This window comes from Zonotrichia albicollis, chromosome 11, assembly GCF_047830755.1.
Source record: "Zonotrichia albicollis isolate bZonAlb1 chromosome 11, bZonAlb1.hap1, whole genome shotgun sequence".
Lineage (NCBI taxonomy): Eukaryota > Metazoa > Chordata > Aves > Passeriformes > Passerellidae > Zonotrichia > Zonotrichia albicollis.
Window position 1 is genome coordinate 3,417,911 of NC_133829.1, and position 16,634 is coordinate 3,434,544.

The 16,634-nt window shown below is 39.9% G+C and overlaps 1 protein-coding gene across 6 annotated transcripts in view; it reads right to left on the minus strand.

Moving 5' to 3' along the window:
- Positions 1-16,634, minus strand: part of MEF2A (myocyte enhancer factor 2A) — an 81,395-nt gene that overhangs the window by 47,874 nt on the left and 16,887 nt on the right. The window contains exon 1 of one of the 6 annotated variants that reach the window (XM_074549186.1): positions 3,237-3,852. The exons of the other annotated variants lie outside the window; for them this stretch is intronic. The gene's annotated coding sequence lies outside the window, so the exon portion shown is untranslated. Of the gene's footprint in view, positions 1-3,236; positions 3,853-16,634 lie in introns of those variants that run through there. 6 annotated transcript variants of the gene reach the window in all.

A 16,634-nucleotide genomic window follows, 5' to 3' on the forward strand; every position in this document is an offset into this window, starting at 1 on the left:
CAGACTTAAAATGACCAATAATTTCACACACTTTCAACTGATTGCGTCAAAAATACAATTATCAAAGGGGTGGTGCTCATCCCTCTAAGCTTTAGGCCTTTAGTTATCTGAGGTTTCACACATTTACCTGTTTTGGTAAACTCCATTCAATATTTTAGAAAACCTTATAAAGAAACATTTTGCGTTGCTTGTTTTCTCTTATGAAATTATCACAAAAATAACAAAACAAAGCCATGAGAATATCAAGTTTCTGTTCCTAAGCCAAATTACATCTCCTTTTGTGAGCCAGTTCTTGGGGTTCCACTGGGAAACAAAAAGGAGAAGGAAAGAGGGAATCTCTCTCCTTAAAAGAGCCCAGAGCAAACAGTTTTGCCACACAAGTATTTCATGGTTACCATGACACCAAGGAGAGCTGAGACCCAACACAGCTCCTCCCTCTCCAATAACCTGTAAGTGCCACATCTGCCAATACCCACTTGAGCCCAGCACCTGTTTCACTGTTCTACTGTTCACCAAGAGAAACGTGCAGGAAACTTGAAATGCCTCTGTGCCACCACATTTAAACTTGCACTGAACTACCTGATATCTAACAAACTTCTAATGTATTTTCAGTAAATAATTGCTAAACCATAATCCAGACATACTGCTTAAATTGTAGGACAACATTAGCTGAAGAAGACTGGAGATAAATTTAAATCAAACGGTTTCTAGAACATAAGGAATATACTAGAATGTACAGACATGAAATGGATACAACTTATTTGTCTTATTATCACCTACTACTCATTCAAAGGGGTAAAACCAGCCCCAATATGAGCTGAAAACCTCTCTAACTTCCCAACCCAAACCATCTTGTGAAGTAAAGCCTTGCATATTTTAATCTGGGTGTCACCATGCCATATCCTCGAGGCCATGTGTAGAAAGTGGTGCAACCACATCACCATCAGCCAGTTAATGAGCAGAGACAGCAAGAGGCGATTAGTCACAGGCTGCACTTCACAATCCATTCAATTTACACCGAGGAAACAGACATGATGTTCTTGGGAGGAAAACACAGAGGTGGAGGAACATGACAAAATGAAGGGATGTCATTTTCTATTTACCTGACAGCAACAAAGGACTGCTTTAAAAAAACATCACAAAACGCCCAAGAGTATTTAGAAATACTATTTAATGAAATTTAAATTAAAACAACGCACAGTATGATGTCCACTGGTCTACAGGATAACACTGGCTATAAAGCAAAGCATTTGAAAACATCCACCAACACTGCACTGCTTTTGTTTTCTTCATGAAAAAGGATTTCTTCCAAGGTGCTGCTAAGAAGGTAATTAATAGACAGTGGAGACCAGATGAAGCAGCCTCTATACAACCAACAGCATCCAGGGAATATCTTCCAGGGAAACAACAGTTGGCATATAGATTTATCCCACTTTTGTTTAAAAAAAATTTCTCAGCTCATGCTATGATCACACATTAAATTTAGTTCTGGAAAAATCTGGTTGCATCCCTTGAACATACCTAATCAAAGGATCGCTAACCAGCTCTTAAAAATTGTTTTCTCCTACATGTGTGGCTTCAGTTTTTAAACCTCCCATGTAACAGTTCTCTGAATACAGAATTTCCAGGGTCCTTCCTCTGCTTTTAAAAGCACCCCATCATCACCAGTACACAGAAATGGCCACCACATGAGGCCAAAGACCCATCTGGTGCAGCATTTTATCTGTGGCTACCAGCAGATATCACTGGGATGGCCAAGGAAGAACACAGGAATAGAGGAATAAAAATATAAACCACCTATTAGGTGGTTTTTGAATCAGGAACTTGTAGAGTTTTTCTGCCTCCTGCAACACACACTCAAAAGCAAGTCTATGCAATGAATAAAATAAGGAACTGTGGGGAAAAGGGAGAGAGGAAAATAAATGAGATTATGCAATATATATACTGAAGAACACAAAGTAAGAGATGCACCAGTGCTTTGTATGAGCTAATGGAAGGCACAGTAGCAGGGAAGCACTGCTATCTGCTCTGTGCACTGCCGCACAAAGGGACACGGCAAACAGCAATTTGCACCAACACTCTGTTACAGCTTTGCGGTGTCATTTCAGCTCCTTTACAATGCCTGTGCTCTATAAGGCATAAAAACCTCAAGCTATTCCCCATTTATGAGGGTTCACTGTTGCCTCACGCCAGGGCTGACTTTCCTCGGCCCTCAGCAGTTCCCGTTCCCGCTCGGGCTCTGCCCCCTCTCCCCAGGCCGCCACGGACCCGCCCTCCTGGACCCGCCATTCCCAAGGGCAGCCCCGTCTGGGTGCAGCATCCCTGCCATCCTCGAGTCCCACTCAAGGTGATTTGCACAGCTCAGAACTGAAACACAAGTTTGGCTTGAGCTCAGGGCAGAAAGGATCTTGAAACAGCTGCAAAATCAGAGAAAACTGTGCAGTAAAAAGGCACTTTCCATGCAAGCCCAGAACATCCCAATGGGAAGTTACTGCCAGTGACAAAGGCACCTTACATTTCCAATGAGAAGAATGACTTTTCCTTTTACTCATCCTTGATCATGTCACAGTTGTGGTTTCATTTTCTATCCTGACTAGCAACAAAAGTATGTAAGATAAAATATAAAACTGGGTCCAACATTGGGTTCCATCAGAAATGTAACTAGCAAAGGTTTCATTTTGCTAAATCATAGTTGCATTACAAACATACATTAGGTGAAGCTCTTAATTCACAAAGCCATTTCATGTAAATTATAACACACTTTTGCCCAAATAAAGGAAAACCTACTGATATACAAATGAAGATCAACCCACATTTACATCTGAGACTAAATCTGAAACCAACACAAAGTAACCTTGATGAAGGTAAAGTTCTACTTCCTGAAGTGACACAATCCAATCACAGCCACCAAAGCTGCTTCACATTACTTGCATGGGCACACACAAGCAAAAATAAGTTTGTCTTAAAGAAGGACTTCAGGTATAGATTAAACAAAATAATTAGAGTAAGAAGAGAAAAAGAAGGAAAAAACCCACATGTTTCATTACGAACTTCAAATAGAACATAATGTCAGCTTGCAATAAAGGCAAAAACATTATATTTGTCTTGTCCAAATAACAGCCTATTTGTTTCAAAGTAAACGATGCCAAATTTTCTGGATTTATTCCCTTCCCCAAAACCCGTGAAAACAGCACACTAATTACTGACAGACAACAGAACCACATGCAGAAACATACCCTCACAACTGCACATCTTCAGGAATTCATCTGAATTTGTTGTCAAGATTGATTTCATTTTCACAGATTGTTGAGAGAGATGTAACTTTAAAGCAAGGAAACTGTATTTGACCTATTTAAAAAGATTCTTTCAAGGGTTCAGTGGAAACACATTATATCTGTGCAAAACTGCACAAGGTCTGGAAGCCTCCTGGCAGAACAGGTTAGGAAAAACTGTGTCAGAATCATACTCCTTCCATTTAATTTCCTTTTATTTCCCTCTGACTCTGTTTTCTTGAAACTTCCATTTCACCACCATGGTTACAGGTTCCATCTGACAGTCCCCGTCTCCTCACGGCTCATTTACTGCAATGCACACAAAGGAACAGTGTCCTGACGTCACATCATTTGCATGAAAACACAGATCTGCAGAGATGCATCTTACACAAGCCTTGGCTATGCCTTACTAAACAGCAGAGTCATTTGTACTGAACCAAGATTAATAGGGCTTTTGCTAGTCTTAAAGGAGCCAGTGCAGATATTTTTGTAGATATGGCCCCTCAGACTGATCACAGCTGAATGCACAGTTGCTGGTTTTTCTGACATTTTGCACACTCACATCAGCAGAATATAAAAATTCCCATTCACAGCAGCACGGAGATGAGTCCCACACGTGTTGGCTGTTGCACACCAAGGCAGATAACAGAGGATCTCATTTTTCCACACTACTAATAATGGACAAATGTCAGTGTCCTCTCTCCCTGCCCCACAGCAATGAGTAGAAGTAGCTGGGGGGAAAAAAAGGAGTCAAAGAATGTCTTCACCAAAGTAATTTATCTAAAGGTTAAAGGGCTGTGTGGAACACAGCCAAACATGATCCTCAGACTCCATTTCACTGTCCAGAAGTGAGAAAGAACAACATTTTCTTCTTCAGAATTTCAAAGAGATGCAAACCATATAAAGTAAGTACACAACTGCAAACACCTTTCTTTTCTAAATCCCGTACCAATGACACAAAATACGTTCACTCAGATATGACTGCACTGACACACACTGAGGTCCATGGATGTCATCTCTGTGCTCTAGACATTCCACCAGCCCTGCTCCAAACTCACTGCTACCACCTGGAAGCTAAATTTGAAAATGAAAATTCCCAGCAAAGGGATTTTTACATCCCTTTGTGTCTGCACTTAACAGAGGCACACTCAGATCCTTGCAGGGGTTTTTGCAGAGTGTGCAGAACCAGTCCCAAAGCAGTTTCCTGCAGCCACATTTCTCCAGCCCTGCCACCATATATTGCTGTAAGTAATGTCAGATATAATTGTTAAACAATCACACAGCTCCCCTTCCAAAACAAGGGTACATGCTGTCATTTATCTCTCCCTACTTGCTGCACCACAATCTTAGGAAATAAATCTTTTTTCCATCCTGAGTTCAGCAGCCATTCTTCTCCATCCAAGCAGAGCCTCTCAGTAAATGAGAGTGGCCTCACAGCTTCAAGGTCCTCTGCCACCAAGTGATACACAAGCATTGTTATAAAACAATAATATAACCCTTAGCCAAAATTACTTTTTTTTTTTTAAAGTGGGACAATGTAAAAAACAGGAAGCCATAAACAATTCTTTATTGATATTCTGGTTTTATGCATCATAAAATACTTGTTTCTTTCAGCTGGGAAGAATAATGCACATCTCTGGTACAAGACAATTTAAATAAATTGTACTTTTAAGATTTGTGGAGTTTTGCAACCGAACATGGTCTCAGCTTCCACGCTAAAATCAAATCTATTTTTGAGCTCCTGGTTTGTAAGTAACAGAGCTTTTCAAATTATGTTTTGAAGGAATTAGAAAGGATCATGAAGGTTTCTCAAAAAATATCCCTGCTGAAGAACTGCACCTTCCAAGTGCTCCTTAAATCGACTGTTGCTGGAAAAGGCAACATCTTTTCTGCCATTTCCTCCATGCACTCAGCCCTGTCTGACATGAAGTGCAGGAACTCCATTTTCTTGCACACAGAACTACAGAAATCTGAACTGTATCAAAAATGAACTAAGATTCAAATGTCTGTTTTAAAACAAGTTTTATTACTCCTAGAATGCACTTTCAGGTTAGATTTTCCTGACCTGACGGACCAGTTTTCCAGAACTATCAGCATCACCCATGACAGCACACGCACTTCCAGACAATGGGACAAATGTGGCCTTGTCCAGGATCAGGGACAGCCAGGAGTTCTGCTCTGGTTACTTCCAATTAAATGGCTTAAGATTCAATAATACTCAATACTCTGACTTCTTCTTGGCCTACTCTTCAGTCCAAAAAATCTCTATCACCCTATTCTGAGTATTTATAATTGATACTCCCTGGAACCAAAGCAGCCTTTATCAAGCTATGTACATAGTTACTACCTCTTTTCAAGTAACACTAAATTCTATTTTATTCGTGCCATCCATAACTTTGGCATTTGCTAAACTAATTTATCATTGCATTCTCAAAAATACATTAGAATATAGTTAGAAAATGAGATCTGGAAACTGCTGAGCTAACAGTGGAGAAAGACCACAGAAAGAGAACTAAACTTTCAATACTGGATTAAAATCCAATTTTAGATACAAGTAGAATATAAAATATTAAGTAATCACAAGAATTCTGCTGCCAGACTTCTACAAACAGATTAAGAAAATAACTGCATGACTGAATAGCTGTCTGGAAAACATGCTCCAGAGAGTTTCTCAAGAAACTTGCTCCTAATTTATCATGTAATTTGTTGAAAGAAGTGCCTTTTCCACGGTATACAAAAATAGCCACAAACAAAGATGATTCGGGACACTGTTAACAAAACAAACCCCAGTATGTAAAAGCTGAGGCCAAAAGGACTGATTTCCTAGTGAATGAACCACAGCTTTTACAACAACTATGCCAGTTTGATCAATTTTAGAACTTTTGATCAGATAAATTCTCCCCTTTTTTTCCATTTACAGCTCTTGGAAAAGTAATGAACTAGATGCAGAAATCTAAATTTAAGTTTGGATATTCTAAATTTAAGTTTGGATAATCTAAATTTAAGTTTGGATACGATTGCTCCATAACAGAAGAGCATTTACAGGTATTTAATTAGTGCAAAACTGATGTTTGACAGCTTTCACAATGACAAGCTCAAAGTGCAACTCAAAGCATTTAAACCCAGCTTTTAACCCCATAGACATCTGTACATTATAAGCCACAGAAGGAAGGTTTCTTTCCTGAAGCAAAATACACATATAAAACACATTAAATGTTTTTCAAGATCAAAAGCATTTGCCTCATTCTTATCAGGAGTTTGTAATGGCTGTGGAACTTAACTACCATGTGGCCAAAAACTGGCACCGAGCCACGCTTGTGTTATTACAGCTCCTCTTGGGCTCAAACGAAGGGAGCCACCAGAGGAACCTTCCAAAATGCTGATAAGGACACGTCTGCCAGAGATGGCTTCAAATTATACAGCCCTGGACCCACAACAAAAAGCTGCCACAAAACAGCACTCCTTTGTACAGGAGACAAATGTATTTTTTATATTTGTCTTGGGATGGGGATCACCAAACCCTTGCTGCTGCTCTCAGCAGGGAAAATAAATTTCATGGTTTAAAAGCAGCCTAACAATGACTGGGTAAGAGTCAGGTGAACAAAACACCTTCACACAGCACTGGTCATTAACTAAACAACAACTAATAGTGTGATCAATTAAAAGATTAATTCTCATATTTTCCTTCATCTTACAGTAAGAGAGAATAAAATACTTACACAGTACTGTTCAGTTTCTTATTAATATATTTACCAACCAGAATGGAACTTTCTGGTTTTGCAACATCTTTATACTTCATTAATCTTCTTCAGGCTCACTGATGCATCTTTAGATAACACTTAACATACCGTTAAGTCATGGCTTTAAGAAAAAATATTATCATTGTGAAATCTCTTTGCAGAAGTCTTCATATTTCATCAGTTACAGCAGTGACACTCAAGCTTTAATTACTGCTACCTTGGCTCATTACTTCTCCCATCTCAATTTAACTTTATCAATAGATCAGAGAATCCAGATAATCTTATTTTGCACAGCAACATGCATTTGGCAAAGGTGCAGCTCATTATCTCCGAGCTCTCACAATGGCTCTGCCCCACTTGTCACATCTCTGCTTATCTCCAGGGCAATCAGCAGAGCTCAGAGCACTGCCATGCCCGGAGCTGCTCACTGTACACACAGGAGATGGCTCACAGTTCCTGGAACAGAATTCAGCTGCAAAGTCCTAAATTCACCTGGCCAGATTTCTGTGAAATTCTAGATAAGCAGCAAACTTTTTTTTTTTCTTTTTGCCTATGTGGTCACTAATCTTCTTCCTCCCTTTGTAGATAATTAATTTAAAGGTTTGCTCTGTTCTTTTTTTTAACATGGTCATGCCAGGCTGAATTCAGTGGGTGGAGCATTTTAAACATAAGCAACAATATGTCCAAGTAAACTTAAATTCAGGTTCCTGGCACTTCTATATAGAAATCCTTACCCACACAGAGCACTGATCTTCCTTTTGTCTCTGAGAATATGATTTAAGTAGATCATCCTTTCTGAGGAGTACTGAAGCTTTTTGTGTGCATTTTTGGAGGGGGAACACTATTTTACAACCATTTAGAATCTCAACCAATAACCTACATGTAAAATCAATAACCTACATGTAAAGAACTGAACCTTCATAAACCAAAGCTAGACAAAAATATCCATCTATACAAGTTCTGACTTATCATAACCACATCTCACACTAGATTATTTTGCAGAAAAAATTAACACACAAAAGCAACAGGCAAAAAGCACAAATACAGTGCACTACTTTTACACACAGTTTAAAATTAAACAAGGTGTCAACTGAGCTAAATCAAGGAGCTACCTGACATAAGACTTGAAATATATAGAAATTAAGACAGGCAGGAAAAAATACTCAGAACACAGCCCATACTGTGTGGCAATGTTATGAGATCTATTACTCTTATCCTTCAAATATTCTCTTTAAAATTGCATTCAAATTCTGCAGGCTGCACTTCACTTTCCTCATAGCAAATGCCAAAGCAGCAATTCTGCAGTCAGGTAAAGCAGTGTCTGGGCTCAGTATATTCAAACTGACTGGTGCATAACTGGTACAGTTTTCCCAAGGAAAGAGCAGATTTCTCCCTAGGAAAGGTGTAAATAAAAGGCATTTCTGTCTGTCTTCTACTTTCTTCTACTGGAAAAAAACCAGAACATAAATTAAGAGGTAATCTTATTTAACACATAATTTCCCTACTGCAGAAAACTGTACCAATTTGGTACTACAGTGAACTGAGTTTTTGGATTTGCAGCAGGAGTTCCAGAACTCCATGACGTGTGAGCACTAACTAGTGAGTAAACTTCTAGTAATTCTTTGCTACCTTTGACGAAGAGGGAAACTGTCCCCTGTGCCTGCGAAGTACAAACTGTTGAGGTAATACAACAAACAGCCGCAGGACAGCAACTTCAACACATGTTCCTGAACAAACATTACAGCAATCAAAAATATTTACAGCTGACTCCAGGAATGTAATGGGATCCAAAGGCAGCCACAGCATTCCGTGGCTTTGCTTACACCTTCTATCCTACAGAGAGCTTCCTCAAGTCAGCCTTCAAACCCAACAATGCCAGATCTCACTGAAGTTCTCAGCAAGGGACAAATGTGAGTAGATGAGAGAATGGAAAATAGAAGGATTATAAACAAGATTCTTCCTTGCACACTGTGCCCTTGCAGGATGGGTTCTGGCTTCCAAGTTGGCTTCAGTCAACAGTGGCTTGGTGACGCAGAGCGCTGCGCTCCTGTTCTGTGCTTGGGAAACATCTTCCCAAGGTTTGGCTCACCCTCAGTTATCTGCCTCCTCCTGATGTTATAGATCAGCTTCTCCTCATGCTCTGCACAAGCCACAGGCTCCAAGCTTCTTGCACAACTCCCATCTGTGTTGGTTTTGTGCTGGGTTTTTTTTACCTGCTCTGACAGGCAATCTCCAGGCCATTTCTCTCTCTTACCAACTACACGTTTCCAGTCTTCCCAAGGATTCCATGTGACAGGCACCCCCCCTTTAAAGGAAATAGGACAGGAAACCCAAGAAGAAATACAGGAGAGAACACACATCAATGATCTATAAGAAGCTTTAAATCACTGAACAATTATCCAGAAAGCTTTCTTGATAATTTATTCGATGTCTGATTAAATGACAGCATGCAGTCATATTGTTGAAGTGCAACAATTATAAACCAGACAGACACGACAACATAATGCTTCAAGCAGCCTGCATGCCTCAGAAAGACACTCAGCAAACCATAAAGACGCCTACGTGTTTCTAACAAAGATTAGTGGCAAGTTTCTTACTCTGTGGCTGCCACAGCCTTTGTTCAAAAATCAATCTCTGCTTTTAAAATTCAGATACACCACCAGTTCAAACTTCTAAATAAAAATTATTAAAAGCTATACTAAGTATATACTATATATACTTAGTATTTCTAAGATATTAAAACCACATTTCAAAGTATGATTCCTGTCTCTGCACTGTTTTAAGCAAATAGTTCCATCACATTTAAATAAAATAAACCACAATTGTTGGCGGTGGGGGAGCTCCAGCAGATCACAGAGCAGGTCCTCTCCAGACATGCATGGAGACAGTTTCTTTGTAATCTAAACATTTCAGAATCCAAGGCAGACAGGTAGCAAATAATAAAACAACATACAAGTGAGATGAATCCACTCAGCTACACCCCAGCTGTCACAGTCTGCAAAAGGATTCCATACAGGCAGAACTGAGGCAGCATCAAGGAACTGAGGAAATGCTGCTGGGCGCCACAGGCACGGAGCTGCCTGACTCCACCACCTCTGCAGCGCCAGCAGCCACTTTTAAAAGCAGCCTGGAATGAAATTCCTTACAGCCCAAAACATTGTATTGATCCAAGTACAAGCGCTCCATCCCAACAGAGTTACTGCTCTCCATGTGGATGTCCATATTCTTAAAATCAATCAGGAGCTAAGACTGTCCTAATCAAGTACAGGTAAGTCATTAAAACCAGAAGTTTAGTACATTAGGATCCATACCCCAACACCTAAACTTATTGTGGTAAACTCCATTTTTACCAAGAATATTATTCAAAATATATTCTGCTTATAAACATTTTTCTTTTTTGGCAGGTGATGTCTGTAGTCTGGGCACTCTTATGCCATTAAGATTAACCCAGCCACCTGGATTCTCTTGCAAAAATGTCAATTTAACTACACTGATAATAGAACACTGATTCATCAGATACTTCAAAACTATTGTGTCCTTAGCAAGGAACTAGCATACACAGTTACTTAATATGGTTTAGTTGAGAAATTGAAATTCAGGCTGCTACAGTAACTCTGTTACTTGTTATTACCTGTAAGACAAGTGAAATAATTAGATTTTACCATTTGCTCTTTCTTGCCAATTGCTGCAAATGGAAAAATTAACTTGTTTGACCCTAAGTAACATTACTGGTTCACAGCAAAGTTATGTGATTCAAGTGTTAGATAGCAACATGTATTCAAATATCTGATTCAACAGCTTCTGCAGTGAAATATTCCATGACTATAAAAAGAAGTGAGAACTCTCATCCATTTGCTCTCATTATTGTATTAAAAACAGAAATCCTCAAAACTTCAAAAATATCTCAATTTCTTTTCCAGTCTACAAACCTCTTACATGCAGAAGGCCACTAAAAAGGTGAATTAGAACATTCAGCTGACAGAAGTTTAAGTGAAGGGGCAGAAAAACTTTAATCAAGGTCTCAACAAGAACCAGTTAAGTGATTCACACAAACACATAAATTCCTTCTGATAAACTACTATATGAGTAATGTATTACATCACTGAGGAGCCCAACAAGAGCAAGGAATATTGAGAAAAGAAAGCCACAGAAGTTGGCTCTCAATGCATTTGAAAGGCAGCTGGGCTGTTTTCACAAGTGCATTAAGTGGCCAGGAATCTGCAGCAAAAGCTCAGCCAGTTTCAGATTATTGTAGACTTCCCTTACTGAAAACCTCTTAGTTTAAACAAGTATATTCATTTCCCTTTGACATGAAACATCAGATGCAAATGTGAGCTGTTTGAAACTGGAAGAGAGACATCTTCATCTTCACCACTTGGTTGGCCAAGCAGTGTCTGATGCAGCCACTGCCCAGAGCTGACAGTGCCCAGGCTCCATCAGGAGTCAGACTGGAACTACAGCTCTCCATCCAGACCCTCAGTTACACAGCAAAAATGAGAAAACACAAACATCAATCAGAAACCTGTCAGAAGAGAAGACTGCAGGATCTCCTGCACTATTAGGTGGAGATCTCAGCATTTAATTAAGGAATCACTGATTCAAACCTGCTTGGAACATACACACACACTGCAGTATTTCCACCCACTGCTGGGTCCCCTCCATCCATGCTGTGTTCTTCATCCCTGGCAGAACCCCAGCTAAGGGCCCTTAGGAACCTTGTTTGAATTGCAAAGCAAATACAAAGCAGTTGGCTGTGAATGACTTCTTGAAGGTGTGCTGTGGTTAAGAGCAGTTGCATTCCACCATAAAACCTGGATGCTGCCTGCAGCCCTGGCAGCTCAAAGTGTGCAATGTTTAAGTTCACACACCTCAGTCAACCCATGAGCTGGGACAACTGAGATCAAGCTGGCCTTGAACTCCTCATGTGAAGTGACAAACTTAAGTAGACACAGAAATTATTTTCATTTATCTACCAGTATCATCAGAGCACACATGAAAGCATCTGCAATCTTTTCTGTTCCTTTCTCATAAGATAAGGAATTTTGTCTTTCTGAAAAAACCTATGTACTTCTTTATCTGGGGAAAAAACCCACTCCGATATTAGATATTAAACACATTTATTAAAGTGGATTCTGTATAGAATCAGGTGCTAATTTAATTATTTCACATTATCTCATTTTACTCATTCTAGGTAACTAGCCTGTGAACATGATTATATGGAATTATATGAACAAAAAGTAAACCACAGCAAATTGACACCGTTTATACACAGCTTTCAAGAACCTGCTGAGAAGCATTCCTGCACCTGCAAGAAACCCTAACTCCTCTTCAAAAAAACTTCATTGTTGAGTACTCTGGGCCTTCAGGACATTAAAGCATTTCTCTCTCACATGCTGACTGGAAGCCTTGCAGCAGCTGAAGCAATAAATATTGACAGCAAGCTGGCAAACAGCAGATAGCAGTGCTGTGCTCTCCAATTTCACCTGCCTCAGCAAAGACCCAGCCTGCAAGGGACAGCACACCCAGGGCCTCCTCAGCTCCATTATTGCTGCTCTGGCCTGGATTGAAAATGTGCCTTCCCCTAACACCCCTGCTTTTCCATACCACCCTGAGAACCTGCATCTCCTCACTGCCACACAGACACAGCAACAAAGTTGTAACTGGCTACAAAGCATACTGCAAGAAACTTCCAGCACTCAGTCCCACCCTGTCCTGCTCTCTGGTGATGCTTTGCAAGTCTTGCACATGAGGCCACACATTGCTTAATAAAAACTGAACAGCCAACTCAGAGCAAACACTGGAACAACCATATGCCAAAATACAAGCTACTCCTGACAGCTCATGAGAATTGGAATTAGTGAAGTGGATTTTAATTAGGAAACTGTATTGATGACTGAGTTCTACTTTTCCCTCAATTCTCACCTCATGTCCTCTACTCTGAGGCAGGATTATAGAAGTTGCAAGGAAATGCATTCAGACTTGCCTAAAGAAAATTGAAAACAAAACACTGTGACTACAAAATTCTGTCTTCCCACTGGGAGAAAGGGATCTTTCCAGCAATTCACTCCCTGCATTCAGACGAATTACAGATTGCTAGTTGGTTTTTTAGCAGACTCCATCCTGCTGCCAAGTTAACAGATTTTTAAACTGAGATTTGAAACAAAGACTTCTTAGTATAACCCAGAAGGGTGAGCACTGAGTTGGACCTAGCTCTCAAAACCTGATCTTATGATTTCATCTGGAGCTCATACACTTTTATCCCTGCACAGACACACCTATGATTATGGGCTATGTTTAGATTTGTAAGAATTCACCAACATCCAGTGTCATCATTTTCTCCAGCACACAGCTCCACGGAGGGAGGGGTGGAGACATTCTCCACACTATAAACATTTGCCTACTTTCAAAGGAAGATAGGAATCAAAACAAGCTTACCCTGTACTTCTAGCAGACACCACTCTTAACATGTTACATCAACCAACACTTCTGGAGATTCTTCCTTCTAGCTTCTGGTAGGTTTCCTTCCTCTTTGTCTACCACTGAATGTACTTCATTTTGATGGTAATATCTGATTAACAACCTCAGCAAGCCTTTAGAGGTGGCAGGCACTCCCCTTTGTAAGCTTCACTTACCCAAAATAACACAAACCCTTTAGTATTCCACAACAGAAACAGCACCACATAAAATCTTAAGGCCACCATCACTGCCCAGCTCGGGAAGAGATCTGCACGTATGAACCAGATCCATGCACAGGAATAACAGCATTTAAAGCAGCACTGAGCTTTGGTTTAAACAGAGTAAACCAAGAGCTCTGCTCTCACACCCTGCTGCTGCCAAATCGTTCCATCTGCATTAGCTGCAAGATGTCAGCTTGGGCATGGAAAAGAAGAATTATTTAGTGCATTTAGTGAATCCTCTGATTCAAAAATGAGAGGATTTGTGCCCCTGCCTAGGTGGAACAGAAGCCACAATATTCCTGAAGAGGATGGTAGTATCCCCTTAAAATTCCCATACAGAGCAGTGATGCTCTTAACACTCAGTGCTTTGTTCTTTTTTCAATTAGTCCAGTTCCTTCAGGGAAAATGCTCACCATGCACAGCTGGGAGAAAAGCAGTAAAGGGAAGAGCAGGTTCTCAAAAGAAGAAGTGTGACAGAGGACAGCAAAGAGTTAACAGTAAGTTTGTCTGTGACATTTTATCTAATTTGATAGCACAGAACAAAGACACAGACCTGGAGTTTTCAATTTAGTAGATTCAAACAGGCATTAAGAAGAAACTGATTTTCATTCACTTTCGAGGATTTCACCTTAAGGGAAGGTCTTTCAAGGATGCACACGGTATTCCTTGACCTTCTGAAAATTAAATCAATTAAGCACAAGACTCAGTTCTTGTAAAAAAATTATTTAGAATATCCATGAGGAAAGGAAAAGTATACCATGAAACCAAAGCAATATTTGTCAATAACACTGACTAACCCACAAGAAAGATGCTGGAGCTTTTGCCAGAGGTCTGAGTTTGCCCTGGTGGCTCTGCAGTGTCTCAGATCCAGGCTGCTATGGAAAAAAAGGGAACTCCAAAGGGACCTCGTTGTTTTCATAGGGCATTAACTCAGGAGCACCAACCACAGCTTCACCCTCCAGGGCTAGCAACAGGACACTGCTAAGGTACATCATGGATGCTTCGTGGAATAAATTTCAGTTCTCTACTATGCTTAAGACATTTTAATGCCACTTTATTATGTACATCCCCAAAGTACACAAAATCTACCGTGCTTCCTTGCAATTCTTCTGCAAATGCAGTATCTACCAAAACTACAGAAATCCTTAGAAAGTATCTTCAATCTTTGAAGGAGTTCACTGGTCCATAACGACTGTGCATCTAGAATACAACAAAAACTCAAAATCCAACAACCAATTATTCAGAGGAAAGTGCCTACACAGACTTCTCAGCAGGAAGAGATGGAAAAGCTGATAGCTGGAATAGGCATGTTAAATCACAGCTGGGGAAGGTGGAACCCTTCACCCCTCTGCTTTCAGAGAAGCCTCACTGGCAGGACGTGGGGCCACCCAGCCTGGGGAGGGAAGGAGCTCCCAAAGCATTGAGAACCCACCTGAATCTTCAGCTTAAGGAACACAACCATGCAGGCCTGAGACTGAGGAAATCCTTTAGCAATGTGTTGGTAGAAACACCCTGTCCCACACTCAGTACTGAAGCTCCACTCTGCTGCTTGGATCCAGCCCAGGACATTTCTGCTCACCTGGGCCCACAGCTGCTGTGCAAGAAGCACAGGGAAATTGGGATTGTGCACCAAAACACGGGATGATGAGCAAATCACCTCACTCTGCCCAGCACAAGACATCAAAAACCCCTAAACTGTAAACCAACATCAACATCACACTTCCTGCAACAAATCAGCAGGGAAAACACTAAATTTTATTAGGATTTTGCATAAGCAAGATTATATTCCATTAAAGAGATTATCCACTTTTTAATGTTGTCTTGATAGAGGACTTATGTGTGCCACTCTTCCCTGCTTATCATCTCCCAAATGGTGTCCTGCTAAATCTGCAGAAGGCACATAAGTGACACTTTAGCTCTTAAGCACCGATGATACCAAGACAGTCTGACAATATCACAGCACTGCCAAAATTTACAATTCTGGGTTTTCTTAAAGATTAAGTACCTGAGGATCAGATTGCTATTTTCAGATTTCATTTAGAATTTAATCTTTGGTCATCATGGCAGCAGAAAACTGAACTGTAGCAGCCAAATAAAACACTCAAAATTATGGTGGATTAAAAAAAAATCTAATTATTTTGGAATTCTATCTCTCTCACACTGATATGCAGAAATCTTGCTGCAGCATTCCAAATTCTGTGTTGGTTACATCCCAGTTATAAACTGAGTCTCTTTAAATAGTTTTATAACATTTTAGTTAATGAACAGAACTCTGAAAACATTCAGAGAAATGTTAACTTTTGAGAGCTTCTCTGTTTTATTCACTTGTATAAGATCACATGGTTACTAGACACATGCATGCTAAATATATTACATGCTACCATGGCAGCAGGTCAGTTCTGCACAAGCTGCTTGTATTAAATTTCTCCTGTAAGTGACATTAGACTTTAGCTCTGCTCCAGCACATATAGGAAGAGGCTTCACATTCCAAACCACCATCTGAAGGGGAAAACTATGCCAACACAGTACAAAGTATGCCTGTGCTACTTTAACCCATTTACTATTTTAACACACACACGCAAGCCTTGCATTTATGTTATCTATATTATGAATTTTTCAGATTCAAGACTCCAAAGCTAATGGCTTTGTCATAGTTTTTTGCTATGAAAATTTAAGGAAAAGGTCACACAATTATAGGCTATAATACATGACATGTTCAGATTGATGAAACTGCAAACACTAAGTATCATTAACTGGGTAGGCTATTCAACTGCATTTGAAATCTTTTACTGGTTTATTAAACTGCCTGGATACACAGTAACTACTAGAACATATTTTAAATAAGCATCATTGCATATTGTTGTAACAATTTCAGAGCAGATGTTCTCCATAAAAGACAGTGATATATTAAAAAAATCCCACATATTGTCTGTACATATATATTG